At 40.2% G+C, this 16,009-nt stretch overlaps 1 protein-coding gene across 15 annotated transcripts in view; it reads left to right on the top strand.

Moving 5' to 3' along the window:
• tbc1d5 (TBC1 domain family, member 5) overlaps nt 1-16,009 on the top strand; it is a 538,200-nt gene that overhangs the window by 253,484 nt on the left and 268,707 nt on the right. The window lies entirely within an intron of this gene.

Genomic DNA, 16,009 nt, shown 5'->3' with positions numbered 1-16,009 from the left:
TTCTGCAGTTTTCCCCGATCTGTTCCCAACTTACTCTCTCTATTTCCTGATTAAACACTTCACCATTTTGTGAACCCCTATCCTTGTCCATTATTCTCACAAAGGTATATTCCACTGAGGAATAAAGACTGCAAGAAGGGTGATCCATTCACGACATGATGATGAACTGTAGTAAATGGAAGAACTTGAAAGAAAAAACATACAGTGTTACACAGATCAGTAGTGAACTGCAGATTGAGAACTTTTTAAAAGAGACAATGGATGGGAAAAAAAAGATGATAAAGTGATGAAATAAATAATGAAAGTAAATGAAGTTAATGAAAAAAGATAGAATTTCTACAAAAATAGAAAAAGTAGAGGAGGTGAAGTAAGCAGACCAAAAATAATAAAATAGCCAAGATTTTGAATAAATATGTTGCACAGTATGTTTTATTAGCCTTCATAAGGATAGACTTGAAAAGCATTCCTACTAATTGCAGAAATTGAGGAACAAAGGGTGGAAAGAACATCATTATTGCTGGAGGAAACAATGGCCCCTTTTTACTGGCATCCCAGTTAATTGGCGTGCAGTGTCCCAGGATAGGAAGCTATTTTGTGCTGTTTCCACTGGGCCACCTTTAACTGGGACCCTGACTGCTTTTCCACGGAACACAACTCATCCCCAGGGATTGGAGTGTTCTGCCTGCAACCGGAATCAGGTGACTTTCTGCTGTCCTTTTCCACTTGTTTAATCAGCACACTGGCTTCAGCTGACACCGGGATATGAGTAAGGTTAGAGGCCGTCAATCCCCAGTGTGAAATTATGTCATTTGATATCAGTGTGCTGTTTTCTTTGTATCACCGGACCCTTAACCGGTTAATTCCTGGGACAATGTGCCAGTGGAAAAGGGGCAATAATTAAACAAACAAATCGAATTAAAAGCTGACAAGTTTCTTGTGACTGATGAAGAAAGGCTTTAAAAAATTGTAGATGCAGGAAGCACATCAGTTACAATCCTCAAAAAACTTATGATCTGGTAAACTTCCAGCAGATGGGTGAATCATGAATGTAACTCCTCTCTTCAGCAGGGCTGGATTAAGGCCAACTGATACCCTAAACAGAGCCCCCTCAACCCTTCCATTGTCTAACTGACAAGTCATTAAGATATATCATTAACCTCTTCAATACCTTAATAATATTAATAATTATATTTTTATTAGTAATAATATTCTTTTAGTATATGTAAATACAGTATTTCATTTATTGTGGGGGGGCCTTTTTGTTGGGCCCAAGTTTAGCTGCACCATGGTAAATCCGGCACTGGAAAAAAAATTCTCTGTGGTCCTCCCTTCCCTTGGTGCCCTAAGCATGTTTTTATTTTGCTTAATGGTTAATCCAGGGCTGCTCTTCAGGAAAGAAGAGAAATTGAAAACTGTACCATATTAGTCTGACTTCTGTCACAGGTAAACTGTTGGAGTCCATTATTAAAGGCATAATAGCAAATCATCATGTAATTGAGTAGAGTCAACATGGTTTTATAAAAGGAAGATCATGCTGACAAATTTGCTGGAGCTCATTGATGTAACAAGCAGGATGGATAAGGAAAACAGCAGATGTTCAGATTCCTAAAAGGCATTTGATAAAGTACCACATAAAGTGCTACTGAACAAGCTATGAGCTTGTGGCATTGGGAATAATATGTAACATGAATAGAGAGAAGATTGGCTATCAGAATGAAAATAGTCTGGGTAAATGGGTCATTTTCAAGTAAGCAAGCTAGAATCTATGTACTGATGCAAGGACGAGTACTTGTGTGTTAATCATTGGTATGAAGGGACTACATGCATTGAAATCAAATTTAGTGATTTTACAAATTTAGATGAACTATAGTGTTGAGAGTTGTGAGATGATCCATTGAGGTAGGAACAATAGAAGACACATTCTAAGGTCATATTGTTTGCTACCACTGGAAAGGAGGTTGGTGATGTTCAAAAAAGTTGTCGGTACTATGGCATGATATCAGTGCAGCGGCTCATGTTGTGGAATCAATTTAGGTGGAAAAAGATAACAGTGGGAGAACAAAGATACAGGTGGGATCTAGTTAGGTAGCCCCAAAACTGTTGCCTCACACAGGACAATGCATAAGTTGGGAAATATCAAAGGTAGGTCAGAAGGGGACTTCAATTATTATGGGTATCTTCATATTGATTAGATGAATTAAACTGGCAAGGACATACTGGGAGAAATATTTTTGGTGTGCATTGGGAACTATTTCATGGTATCTATATGTTACAAAACCTACTTGGGGTGCTGAGTAATGAGGTAAGTTTAGTAAATGACCTTGTAGTTATAATCCTCTAGAACAGGGGTGTCAAACTCAAATTCATGGAGGGCCAAAATTAAAAACTTGGACTAAGCCGAGGGCCAAACTAAATATTTATTGAAAATTTTCAACAACATTTGCATGTTTTCTCTTCTTTCAACATATGTAATGTTAAACTTTTTCTTATTAAAATAAATGTTTAATAATAGTTTTGGATAAACTCTTTCCAGAAGCATTAACAAATAAGAAATAAAATATTCAATAAATAATATTTCTCTATAGAGGATTTGTCAAATGTCCAACAGTAAAATCTGAGGGGTATTGAGAATGTGGGAGAATAACATGATTCCTGAAACAATCAAATGGGTGACTGATTGTGGGCATGAACTCTAGCAGGGTTATTTGCCATGCCCTTTTTCCATTGGTACAGATATCCTTTGATTTACACACTTTTCAAGTTTTATGCCTAATGAGCTTGTATCCAAGTGCAGGACCATTTTTAACCAGGAATATATTTATCACTGTGACATGAAACTATTGGAAGATCGTTTTATCCTGAGATTAAAGTTCATAATCCTTACTCAGGGAGGGCGGGGTTTGCGGGCGATTGGGTTGGACAACGACAGTGCGGGGGCATCGGCTCTCGCTGCAGGGCAGCATCTCGGCGGATCAGCGGCCCCGTCACCGTGAGTCGCGGGTTGGCCTGCGGCAGGGAGGGGGAGTGGGCAACGGTCCTGGCGAGGTCAGGCCCGAGGCCTCCAGTTCCGGGCGCTGGGAAGCGGCCTTGGCTTCCCCTGACACCGGCCATGCCCCAAAACCAGAGTCCACAGTGAGACCCTGCAACGTAAACAGAGGAGGTGGGGGCGATTAGCGGGCTGACGCCAATGCATTCTGGGATTTATAGTATTAGCTGTGCATGCGCTATACTGGCGCGGCGGCCAGCGGGCCACCTCTAATACATTTTTGAAATGATCTTGCGGGCCAAATATAATTATATCTTGGCCCGCGGGCCAGAGTTTGACATGCGTGCTCTAGAACATAGCAATCACAACATAGTACAAACCAGATACAGTTTTGGGTCAGATGTTTCGGGTTATAGCGTCATAGAATTGTGCAAGACTGAAATTGGGTCCTTTGGCCCACCACATCCATGCTGATCTTTTTGCCCATCTACATTATTTGGGCAGCACGATCGGCATAGCGCAACATCTTTACAGTGCCAACCATCAGGACCAGGGTTCTAATCCTGTGCTGTCTGTAAGCAGTTTGTACATTTTCCCTGTGCCTGTGTGCTTTTACTCAGGGGGCTCCGGTTTCTTTCCACCGCTCGAAGTGTACCGGGGGTGTAGGTTAATTGGGAGTAAATTGGGCGGCATGGACTCATGGGCCGAAATGGCTTGTTATCGTCTTGCATGTCTAAATTCAAATTTTATTATTTCAATTTGCCCGCTCTAGCTATGCCTAAATCATGATTGCGTCCGATTGCATCACCTCCTCAATAGTGCCAATAATGAGGTTTTTTTTTACTGATTGTCTTTTGTAAAATGATATGTGACTATTGATTCTCCTGGATTGAGCCTTAGCAAACAAACCAAATGATCTGATCTTGCCATTGAACTATAATCCTGATTAATTTACACTGCCCTTTCTCCCATACAATGACATCCTTTCTATATTTTGCACCCAATTCTCAAAGTGCTGTCTAACCAGAGTTTTGTAAAATTGCTATGTAACATACCAAGTTTTAAACTCCATGCCCTGACTCATGAAGGGAGGCCTTCAAAATCAGTGACCTCGACTTAAATAAGGGCAATTATGAAGATGTGAAGGGAGAGTTGTCGAGAATAGATTTTGAATATGGACTTAAAGGAAAGTTCAGTGGGTGATCTGCAACAGACATTTAAACAGCTGGTTCACATTGCTCTGCAGAAATTTACTCCCACCAAATAGAGGGACAATGGAACATGCAAATCATCTGTGGTTAACCAAAGAGATCAAGAAAAATATTAAATCAAAAACTAGGAGATACCTTATGGCAAAGACCAGTGGTAGATCAGAGACTTTTTGGGGGAACAACAGTGGACAACTAAAATAAGAGGGAGGAACTAGCAATTCTGCTGATGGGGGAAAATACAATGGAAAAATAAACGAAACTGAATGCGGTCCAGTTACCAGGACCCAGTGGCCTACATCTGATTTAAAGGAAGTGATTTCAGCAATGTTAGAGCCACTGAGTGGCATTTTCAAAACTTCTGGGAGGACACAAGCTGATTTAAAAACCTCAAATGCGATGCCCTTGTTGAAGAAGGGAGGGAGACAAAAAATGCAAAATTATAGGCCAATTAGCTTTACATCTGTTCTTGACCAGATGCTGGAATCTATAATCAAAAACAATAGCTAGTCATTAAGAAACAACTTAATGCAAGCAAATCAACTCAATATAGTTTTATGAATGGACAATCACAATTTGCTAGTTTTCAGAGAAAATAATCAGTAGAGTTGATAGAAGGAAATATGTAGATGTAGTGTTTTTGAATTTCCAGATGGCATTTAATAAGGTGCCACATACTGTAAGTATTGGTGTGCAACATAAGAGCTCACGGTGTTGGGGAATGTTTACACCGATTGAAGACTGGTTATTTCATAGAAGAAAGAGCATTGGAATAAAGGATTCTTTTCAGGCTCGAAAGGTGTAGGTAGTGAAGTGCCCCAAGGATCAACTCTTGGCTCTCAGCAATTTCTACATCTACATTTAAAACTTGGAGGATGGCCAGACTCTGCAATAGGACATACTGTAGGTAGACTTAGTAGTAAAACATGAAAGTCTGCAGACACCTTGATTGAAGTGAAAACACAAAGCTGGAGAAACTCAGCAGGTCAAACAGTGTCCTTTATATAGCCAAGATAATTTAAAAAATACATAACCGACATTTCAGGCTTGAGCCCTTTATCAAGGTATGGAAAATGTCAGAAGGCGTCCAAATAAAAAGGTAAGTGAGGAGCCATGGTGGCAAAGGCAGGAGGTAATAGGTAAAGAAGGGAGGAAGTTACCGCAGCAAGCAAGGGGAGGACAGATGGCTAGGTGAATCGAGGGGGGGGGGGGAGAGAAGGGAGAGGGAAAGGAGAGCAGGTTAGCAGAAACCAGAAAAGATGATGTTAATGCCATCCGGCTGGAGAGTGCCCAGATGGAAAATCAAGTTGTATGGGTGGTCTTGGTGGGATAGTACACAAGGCTATGGACAGACATGTGAGTATGGGACATAGAACTGAAATGGTTGGCCCCTGGAAGTCTCTGTCACTGATGCGAACAGAGTGAAGGTGCTCAACGAAGTGATCTCCCAGTCTGTTCCCATCATCCAATGTGGAGAAGGCCACAAAGGAAGCACCATATGCAGTAAATCAGTCCTGTGGATACACAAGTGAAGTGTTACTTCACTTGAAAGGGATTTTTTGGGCCCTGAACTGTGGTGAGGGAGGAGGTGTGTGTGGAAGTGTGGCACATCCTGTGGCAACAGGGGTAAGTGCAGGAGGGGTGGTGGTGTGGTGTTGGAAGGATTGGTGGAGAGGGATGAGTGCACAAGGGAGTCATGGAGGGAGAGGTCCCTGTGGCAGGCGAAGAGGGGAGGATATGTCTGACAATGGAAATTCCAGAGGATAATATGTTGTATGTGGAGTCTGATGGGGTGGTAGGTGAGAACAAGGAGAATCTTGTGTTTGTTGCGTCTGGGGTAGAGGGGGACAGGGCAGATGAGCGGGAAATGAAGATGTTAGTGAGGGTTGAGTTGAAGGTGGTGGAGGGTAAGCCACATTTGTGGAAGAAGGCAGGCATTTCAGAAGATCAGGATTAGAAGATCTCACCTTGGCAACATTTCACGAAGGGAGCACCAGATGCTACTAAAGTAGATAGAAGACATTATTATCTAAATGGAGATATTTTACAATTGAGTTCAGTACAGAATGATCAGGTTGCTCTTATGCATGAAATAAAATGTTAGCATGCGGATGCAGCAAGAAATAAAGAAGGCAAATGGTATTTTGGCCTTTATTAGGAGCTTGTAGTTAAAAAAAGTTACAATTATTAAAGATATTGGTGAAGCTGTCACTGAAGTATTGTGTATGGTTTTTGATCCTTTCTTTTAGAATTTGTATCAGCATTAGATTCAATCCAGAAGAGATTCACCATGTTAATTCTGGCTAAAAATAAAAATTAGATCTGTATTCTTTGGGGTTTAGAAGAGGGATGATCTTAATGAAGTGCATTAAATCTGGAGGGGACATGATGAGATAAATGTTATTTCTAATTGAACAGAGGGAGATAGTAATAAGGTAAGGAGGCCGATCATTTTAAACTGAGGCACGTAGGAAATTTCTTTTGTAGAGTGAGATCACACTCTAGAAATCTCTATCCAGAGGTACATAAAGAGGTAGATGATTTTGTTAAAAGATTGGGAAATTGACAGCCATATGGAACCAGTACGGAAGAGAAGATGTGACATGGAGCGGATCATTTCTTAGGGCCAAGTGGTTTACTTCTGCTATTTTCTTTTGTCATCAGAGGTTTGAAACCTAGTTCATGGATTTGTTAGAAGTATCATAAAAATTTAACAAAGCCAATCTAAATTGCTTAGAAATTGGAAACATTTTAGTATAATTGTCATGGTGGCCATGTGTTAGTTGCCAAGTTAATTTCCGTTGCCAGATTTAAAAAAATTAATTGGAATCTTCACTGCAAAATGACTAGGATAGCTCTCTTTATTAACGTTCAGTTAGCAATACAAAATTTATGGGTTGTATGTACCTTGCTGCTCATCAATTGGAAGCCATTATTTCAGTTTATTCATTGTCTGTGAGGTTGCTTGATTTTGCCTTTAATATTGTCATTGCATTTTCTGCTATCAAAACCTTGATCAAATACCCATATTGTGACTCGGGTGTTGCCGTTTGTCTTGTCACTAATGAAAAATATAGATGTATTATTTAATATGCTGAGGGATTCATTATTATTTTCTTATTGAATTTGAAGTCAGTAGTTACCATTTCTCAATTTATTTTTAACCTAAAATCTTACATTTAAGAAAGGACATGTAAAAATTTACTTCACATTGCTGCTCTTATTTTAACATTCAGTAAATTTTCAGGTAACATGTAAAATATTATGTTAATAAACAAAATGTAACGTGTAGAATTGAAGTACAGGTTATAAAAAAATTCTAATGATTTCATGATTATGACTTAACTGAACAGTGTTGTATCCAAGAGTCATTTCTGGGAAACTAAACTCTGGAATATTATAAGGAAAAACTGTAGTTTGATGGTCACTGACTGAGCAGTCTAACATGCAGATGACAATTTGAAAGACTGATAAACTACTCAAAAAGTTCACAACATGGCAGCACAGTTAGCGTAATGTTTAGCTCAACCCTGTTACAATCCCAGCGAGCAAGACCGTGGTTCAAATCCCATGCTGTCTGTAAGGAGTTTGTACATTCTCCCAATGTTTGCATGGGCTTCCTCTGGGTGTTCTAGTTTCCTCCCACTTGGCGGGGATTGTAGGCAAGTTGGTATAATTGGGCGGCATAGACTTGTAGGCCGAAAGAGCCTGTAACTGTCCTGTTTGTTTAAATTTAAAGTGATATGTAGCAGAATAATCAAATAACAGTGTTAATTCTAGTTGGCAGAAATCCAGCAGCTTTTGAGATTTATAAAACTTGGTCAAAAAAAATGTAATTTCCAAAGAAGATGAAGATTTTTTTTGTTTTCCTATAAATCGACCTAGACTTAAATCTAAAATGAACTCACCAGCTTCTGGAACCTCCACATTTAACCTCCTCTGGTCGTACAACCTACTGTGGGTTTTGCACTTTTCCAGCCCTAACTTTCAGTAGTGAATTCAAATAAATATGAAACTCTGCCAATGTTTTAGAAGCATTAGGACACTGTACGAGATATCATTTGTGCAAAGCATATGATAAAGGGACATAAGTTGAGACCATGTTCTGGAGATTTGCCATGTGTGATACAATTTGGTGATGGTCAATTTGCACATTAGTAACAACGTGTATGATTAACGTATCATTTCTTTTCCAGAGTGGTGTAGCTCATTAATTTTATCTTGCTTGACTCACAAAAGCACTGGCAGGACGAAGGTCTTTACAAAATGTATGCGTGCCTTCTGCTAAACTAAATTAATTAACATTTTCAATGAATACATGGTATAAGACTGAATAATTAAAAGTCTTTATTTATACATTATTTACCCCGCTCAGGGTAGAGTTAACCAAAATTTCAAAGGAAATACTGAATTATATAAGTTGTTTGGCAGGGCATGTGACTTCTCCAGAAAGGAAGATTATAACCAGAGTATTTTTAAAAATTATTTTTAATCTGAAATCTTACTAGTTGACATAATGAATATTTCTACCATTTTCTGTGTTTTACTTCAGATATGCAGCATCTGCGAGTTGTTACGTTTCAATTGGTGGGAACAATTAATTCAGAACTAAAAATAAAAGGCTGCTTCGGATTCATAAGGAAATGGGCTGTTTGTTTTAGACAGTGCTGAACCAGCAGATTGTTGCCAAACCTAATATAACGTGAATGAATCCCCATCATTAAAATACGCATTCAGTTCCGTTGAAAAGAGCTCTTCAGCCTACTGTTTTCTCTGAAACGAGTACCTAAAAAGTGGAACACATAAGGGATAATTGGTTCATATCGAAACCAGAGTTTCCTTCTTAAAAGGGCCAGCCAGCTCTGTTTAAAATGCATTTATTGAATGGTGGAGAAGAATTATTTTGGTTAAAAAAAATAATTTCACTCTCCAAATGGAATAATTATACCAAGTGTAGCCAAAGAAAGTTTTGCAGTTTCATGCTGCAGTCTACAGTATTTCAACACCGTTCTTAAATAATCTTCAGCTCTGGTATTTTCCACTCTCTAAAGCTGCAGTCATTCCCAGTGAGGTGAATTAGCAACAAACAATGTAATTTTTTTCCTCAAAATTTTTGACCATATTGGCTAAACACATAGGGCTGAGATTAACAAAAAATAAAGTGGGTTCTATATTTCATTTAAAAAATATTTTTTTTATATTTTAGCCTTTTTTGAATATTTTCATTTTTATAAAAAAATCACATTACTTAGACTAATACATTCTTTCATCACCTACCATGATCACATATATTTGAAGTTGCAATTGGAAAATAAATTCAAAGAGTAAGACACCTAGCCCTCAAACCAGCGCTCATTCAATATGATCATCACTGAGTTGCCCCAAGCCTTGATTCCTCTTCTGTGCTAAGTCACCATAGCCTTTCATTTCCTGATCTTTCAAAGTTGTATCTATTTACTCTTTAAATTCTCCATAACTCTTTGCGGTAGAGAATTCCAGCAATCTATTCTCATTCACCAATGAAAAATTTCTGTTCTCAAAACTTAATCCATTCTTTTGTCCTTGTGAGCCTTGTTTAAATTATTTTGTAAAATTTAGAGCTTTAGATTAAATTATAAATAGACTATTTAATCTCCATCAACACTGGAGCACCACAGGGCTTAGCCCCTGCTCTACTTGCTTTATATCAATGACTTTGTGTCTCAGGGTGACAAATTTGCGACAATACCACAATAGTGGGCTGTGTAAAAAGGGGTGATGTGTCAGCTTTCAGGAGGGAGATTGAAAAGTAGGCTGAAAGGTGCAATAACAACAAGCCCTCACTCAATGTCATCAAAACCAAGGAGCAGAAATGTAGGCTTTAGGAAAGGAAAACCAGAGGTGCACGATCCACTGATCATTGGGTGATCAGAGGTGGAGGAGGTGAGCAAACTTAAATTCCTGGGAATCACTATCTTGCAGGACTTCTCCTGGATCCAACATACTAATGTCATCGTGAAGAATGTACATCAGTGTCTCCACTTCCTCAGGAGTTTGCGGAAGCTCGGTATGAATTCGGAAACCTGAACAAATATCTACAGATGTGTAGTGGAAAGTGTGCTGATTGGCAGCATCTCGGCCTGCTTTGGAGTCACCAATACCTCTGAGCAGAAAGCTTTCCCAAAGGTAGTAGATACAACCCAGTACATTACAGGCAAAACTCTCCCCACCATTGCGAAAATCTACATGGAATGCTGCTGTCGGAGAACAGATGGTCCACACCACCCAAAACATTCTCTGTTCTTGCTGCTGCCAAAAGGAAAGATGTATAGGTGTCATAAGACTCGCACCACCAGATTCTACAATGGTTACTCCTCCACCATCAGACTCTTAAACAACAGACTCAACCAGAGACTGATTTAAAGACTTTTACTTTGCATATTACTTACAACTGAATATTTATTTTTTTCTGTTTTGCAGTCAGTTTGTTGACATGTTTTTGTTTACATTCCCCTCTTTTGTATATGTGTCTTTATTGTTCAGTACAGTTTACAGTTACAAATAAGTAGAAATTCTGCCTGGCCCACAGCAAAAATATTCTCATGATTGTATGTGATATCATGAATGTACTCTGACAATAAACTTGAAGTTGAACTTCGCTTGTTGCTTACCCGGCTAAAATGAAGATTAGTCCATTCAAATGTTTTTAAGAAATGATCTAAAAACATATTTTCTATTCACTGTTACTTCATTTAAATTTTTAATTTAGATGTACCTCACAGTAACAGGCCATTTCAGCCCTGGAGACCATGCAACCCAATTAGACGCAATTGACCTATGTCCCGTTACATTTTGAAGGGTAGGAGGAAAATAGAGTACCCAGAGGAAACCCACACAGACAGGAGGAGAATGTATAAACTCCTTTAAGACAGCGGCAGATTCAAACTCTGGTCGCTGGTGCTGTAACAGCATTGCCTTAACCACTACACTATCCGTGCCACCCAACTTTGTTGGACGCGTTAGCTATTTTACTCAAAGTTGGTATTTTTGCACCAAAGGATTAATTTGCTTATATTGCTGTCGATTATATCTGTAATGGGTATTTGATTTTCACAGCAGTGAGCTATCAAGGGGAGAGCTTTGCTTAACACTTCTAGTCTGTTCCACATGAAGTGAACCAGTGTTTTGAAGATGGAGTGAACCAGTGTGTAATGTGTGTCGAAAGAACCAAAGACTTGTTGATCCAAACCAAGGCTTTTATTAACTAAAAGACTGGAACATATCACAAGTAGGTCAACCAGCCCAGAATGACCTGGTCTGGCTAGGAGCATTCCTTTAAGACTTGCCAGTAGGTGTGGCTACACTCTCAGCCAATCACAGTCATCCTACACTACCATCTGTACATATACACATTGGTGATAGAATCTGTACTATCACACAGAGTTTTGAAGATTGAGAGCCATGAAATAGAAATGTAATAAAATGTTCTGGTATCAAACTATATCTACCTCAACGCATTCAAGTCTGTTGCACACATACAGTAATTACCATTCAACTCAAGATGTTCAAGAAAACACTTGGAAGAGAAAAAAATCTTTCCGTAAAAGAGAATGTCACCATAGCATGAGCTCCTTTCAAGCCATCCTAGGGATATGTGCCATAGTATACATCTGCGATGTGTCAAGTGAGTGTCAAGTACCATGTTTCCAAAGGGCAATACATTCATCCCGCTCCCCATGGGGAGAACACATCAGCTGGCTTGGCCTTTGGCAATTCTGTGAAGTGCAAAAAAATCACATATGGTATCCATCTGAGCATCAGGATTCCTCGTTTTAACATTATGGCCTATGTGCAAAGAAAAGGCTTTCATTTACTCAGTGGTCAATTGATATCTGAACACAGGTTCCTTATGTACTTCAGAGGCTGTCATCTCAGAAGCAGGAACTTCCACGTTACTCATGGTAACTGCATTTTGTAAGAAGAGAAGCGCCAAGAGGAAGAATTACTTTTTAAAGGACATGGCTAGTATTGGTTTCTGAATCAGCTGGCTAAAACAGTGATGCTGCAAAAGAGAGCTGTGGGCCAGAAGCTTGAGATTCATTTGTTCATACGCTGGACTTCTGAGATTTATAAAAACTATCCAATAGCACTAGTGCAAGAGCAATGTGTGAAAGAGCAAAAATTTCATCTTCAGCAGGTGTCCTGAAACTAATGAAAAATCAAAATGCCAACTGAAATAAAACATACTCCATAACACAGCAATAACCACAATATTTGTCCTATTTTTATCTTACATTTTTTGATGCCGTCGAGAATGTCTGTGCTCCATCTTATTCAAATTTAGCTGACTTCTGAAGTTTGTCTGCACTTTGGTTCTACTACTTAATGGCATGCAGTGATCTTAACCAGTGAATCAGTATCAGACAAAGCTCAATACCAACAAGTGTCAAGCAAGTTCAGTCAATGCTGCACAATTGTTTTCAATCTTTCATGTTGCGATGTTGCACCTCATCTCAAAAGCTTCCCAGTGGAGTGGAGCTGATCCACAGGACACATGGAAAACCTGTTTAACCTATGTTGCCTCTTGCCTCTACTTCAGCACCAAGATTATTCCAAATGTGAAAAATGAAGCAATGTGGAATAACGGAAACTCGAACAGGATCAAAGAGACTTCAGGGAATGCCTGCACAAATTTTTGAACGTAGCAAAGCAGTTTAAGGCCATAGAGAATTTTAGGCTCTATTCAGTGCTTAATCTCCTTGTGCTCAGAGTTATAGAATTGTACCGCACAACAATAGACAATTTGTCCCAATTCATCTAAATAGGCCATGTCATGTACCCACCCCGCACCCCCCCCACCCTCCTCCTGAGCTCATCCCATTTCCGTGCATTCGGCCCATATATTTTCCTATCTATATACCTGTCCAAATGTCTTCTAAATTTTGTTACTGTAACCATTTCTACCATTTCCTCTGGCAGCTTTTTCCTGAAACCCACCACCCTTGTTGTGAAGAACAAGGCCTCCTTTTAAATCTCCTTTCACACTTTAAACTTACACCCTCCTGTTTTGGACTTCCCTACCCTTGGACAAAGACTGTGATCATTCACTTTATCTATTCACTCATGATTTTCTATATCTCTATAAGATTCACCACAGCCTATTTCACTCCAGGGAAATATGTCATGCTTATCCAGTCTCTCCTTATAATTCAACACCCTTGTGATTTTTCTGCACCCGGTAACTTAATTACATCCTTCCTATATCTCAGCGACCACAATGGTACACAGTACTCCAAAGTGCAGTTTCGCCACTGTCAGTTGTAGGATGAGGTGCATTAGGCCCTGACCAATGAAGGCAATCAACCCGTTTACCTTCTTCACTATTCTGTCCATCTCTGCCAGATGCTAGAGGGATGCTAACATTTGTGGAGCCTTTTATCTTCAAGACAAAAAAAATAGATGATCTTTATTTCAGGATGGCTCTGTATTTTCCTAGTGTTCTAAAGATGAAGTTCACATTTATTGTCAGAGTACATGCATGAGATGACATAAAAGCCAGAGATTCTTCTACCTGCAGGCAAGGCAATTATTGGTCACGTAAACTATGCTCAAGAAAAAGATGTGACTCCAAAAAAGAAAAATGTAAACAAAAAAAGAAATATAAACAAATTGTAAATGCAGAAAAAAAATAATGTGCAAGTTAAGAGTACTTAAAAGTGAGTCTCTGATTGATTTTGTTGTTTTGGAGTCTGATGGTAGAGAGGTGGCAACTGTTCTTGAACCTAGTGGTTCAAGTCTTTAAATTTAAATTAAAAAAAAAATTTAGACATACAGCCTGGTAACAGGCCATTTCAGTCAACAAGTCCATGCCACCCAATTTACACCCCATTAACCTATACCCCAAGTACATTTTGAACAGTGGGGGGAAATCAGAGCCCCCGGAGACAACCCCCACAGACACGTGGAGAACATAGAAACTCCTTACAGACAGTGTGGGACTCGAATTCCAGTCCATTCCCGATCGCTGACACTGTGCTAACCACTACACCAACTGTGCTGCCATGATGACATCAGTACCTCTTTCCTGATGGGAACAGCAAGAACAGACCATGTCTTCGGTGGGTGGATCCTTGATTGCTGTTAGTCTTTGAAGGCAGCATTCCACATAGATTTTCTCAATGCTGGGGAGTGTTTTACTTGTGATGTAATGGGCTGCATCCACAACTGAGAGGTACAGGTAAACAATCCTTTATCCCGAACCCTTGGGGGACAGTGTGTTCTGAATTTCAGATTTTTCCGGATTTCTGAAAGCCCACCCGAATTGTGCTGCCATATCAACCCCCACCCCCTTCCAGTCGCCCGGTCATCTCCCCCAACCACGATCCCTTGGCTGCCTCACCCAACACCGGCCACTGGGACATCTCCCCCAACTGCCGGTCCCTCAGCTGTCTCCACCAACCGCGGTCCCTCAGCTGTCTCCCCACAACCATGGTCTTCGGCTGCCTGGCTGTCTCTCCCGACCTCCAGTCCCTCAGCCGCCCGGTCATCTCCCCCAACCGCGATCCCTCGGCTGCCTCACCCAACACCGGCCACTGGGACATCTCCCCCGACTGCCGGTCCCTCAGCTGTCTCCACCAACCGCGGTCCCTCAGCTGTCTCCCCACAACCATGGTCTTCGGCTGCCTGGCTGTCTCTCCCGACCTCCAGTCCCTCAGCCGCCCGGCCGCCTCCCCCAACCGCGGTCCCTCGGCTGTCTCCCCCGACCGCGGTCCCTCTTCCACCTTCCCTGACCACGGTCCCTCAGCCGCCCAGACGTCTCCCTTGACCGCGGTCCCTCGGCTGCCCAGACATCTCCCCTGACTGCCGGTCTCTCAGCTGCCTCTCTCAGTCGCCTCCCCCAACCACCAGTCCCCACTTGCCAGATTTTAGATGTCCAGATACTCCCAAACAGGCTATAATGCAGCCAGTCATCAAACCTTCCGTTACACATCTGTGGAGGTTTGCCAAGGTTTCAAATGCCATAACGAAACTCTGCAAACTCAAAAGGAAGTAGAAGCATTGAATTGCTTTCTTCCCAGTTACATTAGTGTGTTGGGTCCAGGAAAGGTCCTCTGAGAAAGTTTGAAAATCTCTGTTTTAATCGTATCTAATTGATTCGTTATATGCACGGTTTCATAACTCCAAAGGAAATGGGCCAATAACTATTTTTCTCAAGTAAAATATTTCAGTAACAATTCTGTTTAGAGCAGGGGTTCTCAACCTTCCCTTCCCACTCACATACCACCTTAAGCAATCCCTTACCAATCACAGAGCACCTATGGCATAGGGAATACTTAAAGTGGAATGTAAGTTTACAGAGGCAGTTTGCAAACCACTGCTTTAGAACATATAAAATCAAATTATTATTGTTGCCTAATTTTGTATAGAAAATAGATGCACTAAAACTGCCACAATCTTATCGCCCAAGCTTATACCCACCCTAAACCCCCTAAATTGGTTCATGCTAAAAGCTAAATTAGTGGCTACAATATAGATTCTTTGTATGTTATTGCAATAAAATCACACCTCCCCCCCAATCTCCATGAAGTTCAAAGAAACTGTTAAAGCTTCTGCAGTAAATAAACAGTTTTTTAAAGTCTCAAGTTTGAAATACAAGTCCAAATAATCTCTAGCATTTGTGTGCTGAGCCAAATCAAAATGGTACAATTTAAGGGAATGAAAATCTAGGTTTATTAATGCTACTCTATTTTTAAAATAAATTCTGACGTAAAATCAGGCAGACTGTAATGTGTATTTCAGTCGAAGAGCAGTTTTTTGTATATTTTTTAACTCTTCA

The sequence above is a fragment of the Narcine bancroftii genome, chromosome 1 (assembly GCF_036971445.1).
Source record: "Narcine bancroftii isolate sNarBan1 chromosome 1, sNarBan1.hap1, whole genome shotgun sequence".
In the NCBI taxonomy this organism is placed as follows: domain Eukaryota; kingdom Metazoa; phylum Chordata; class Chondrichthyes; order Torpediniformes; family Narcinidae; genus Narcine; species Narcine bancroftii.
The sequence above is the reverse complement of the archived record's forward strand: the minus strand, read 5'-3'. Positions and strand labels throughout refer to the sequence as shown.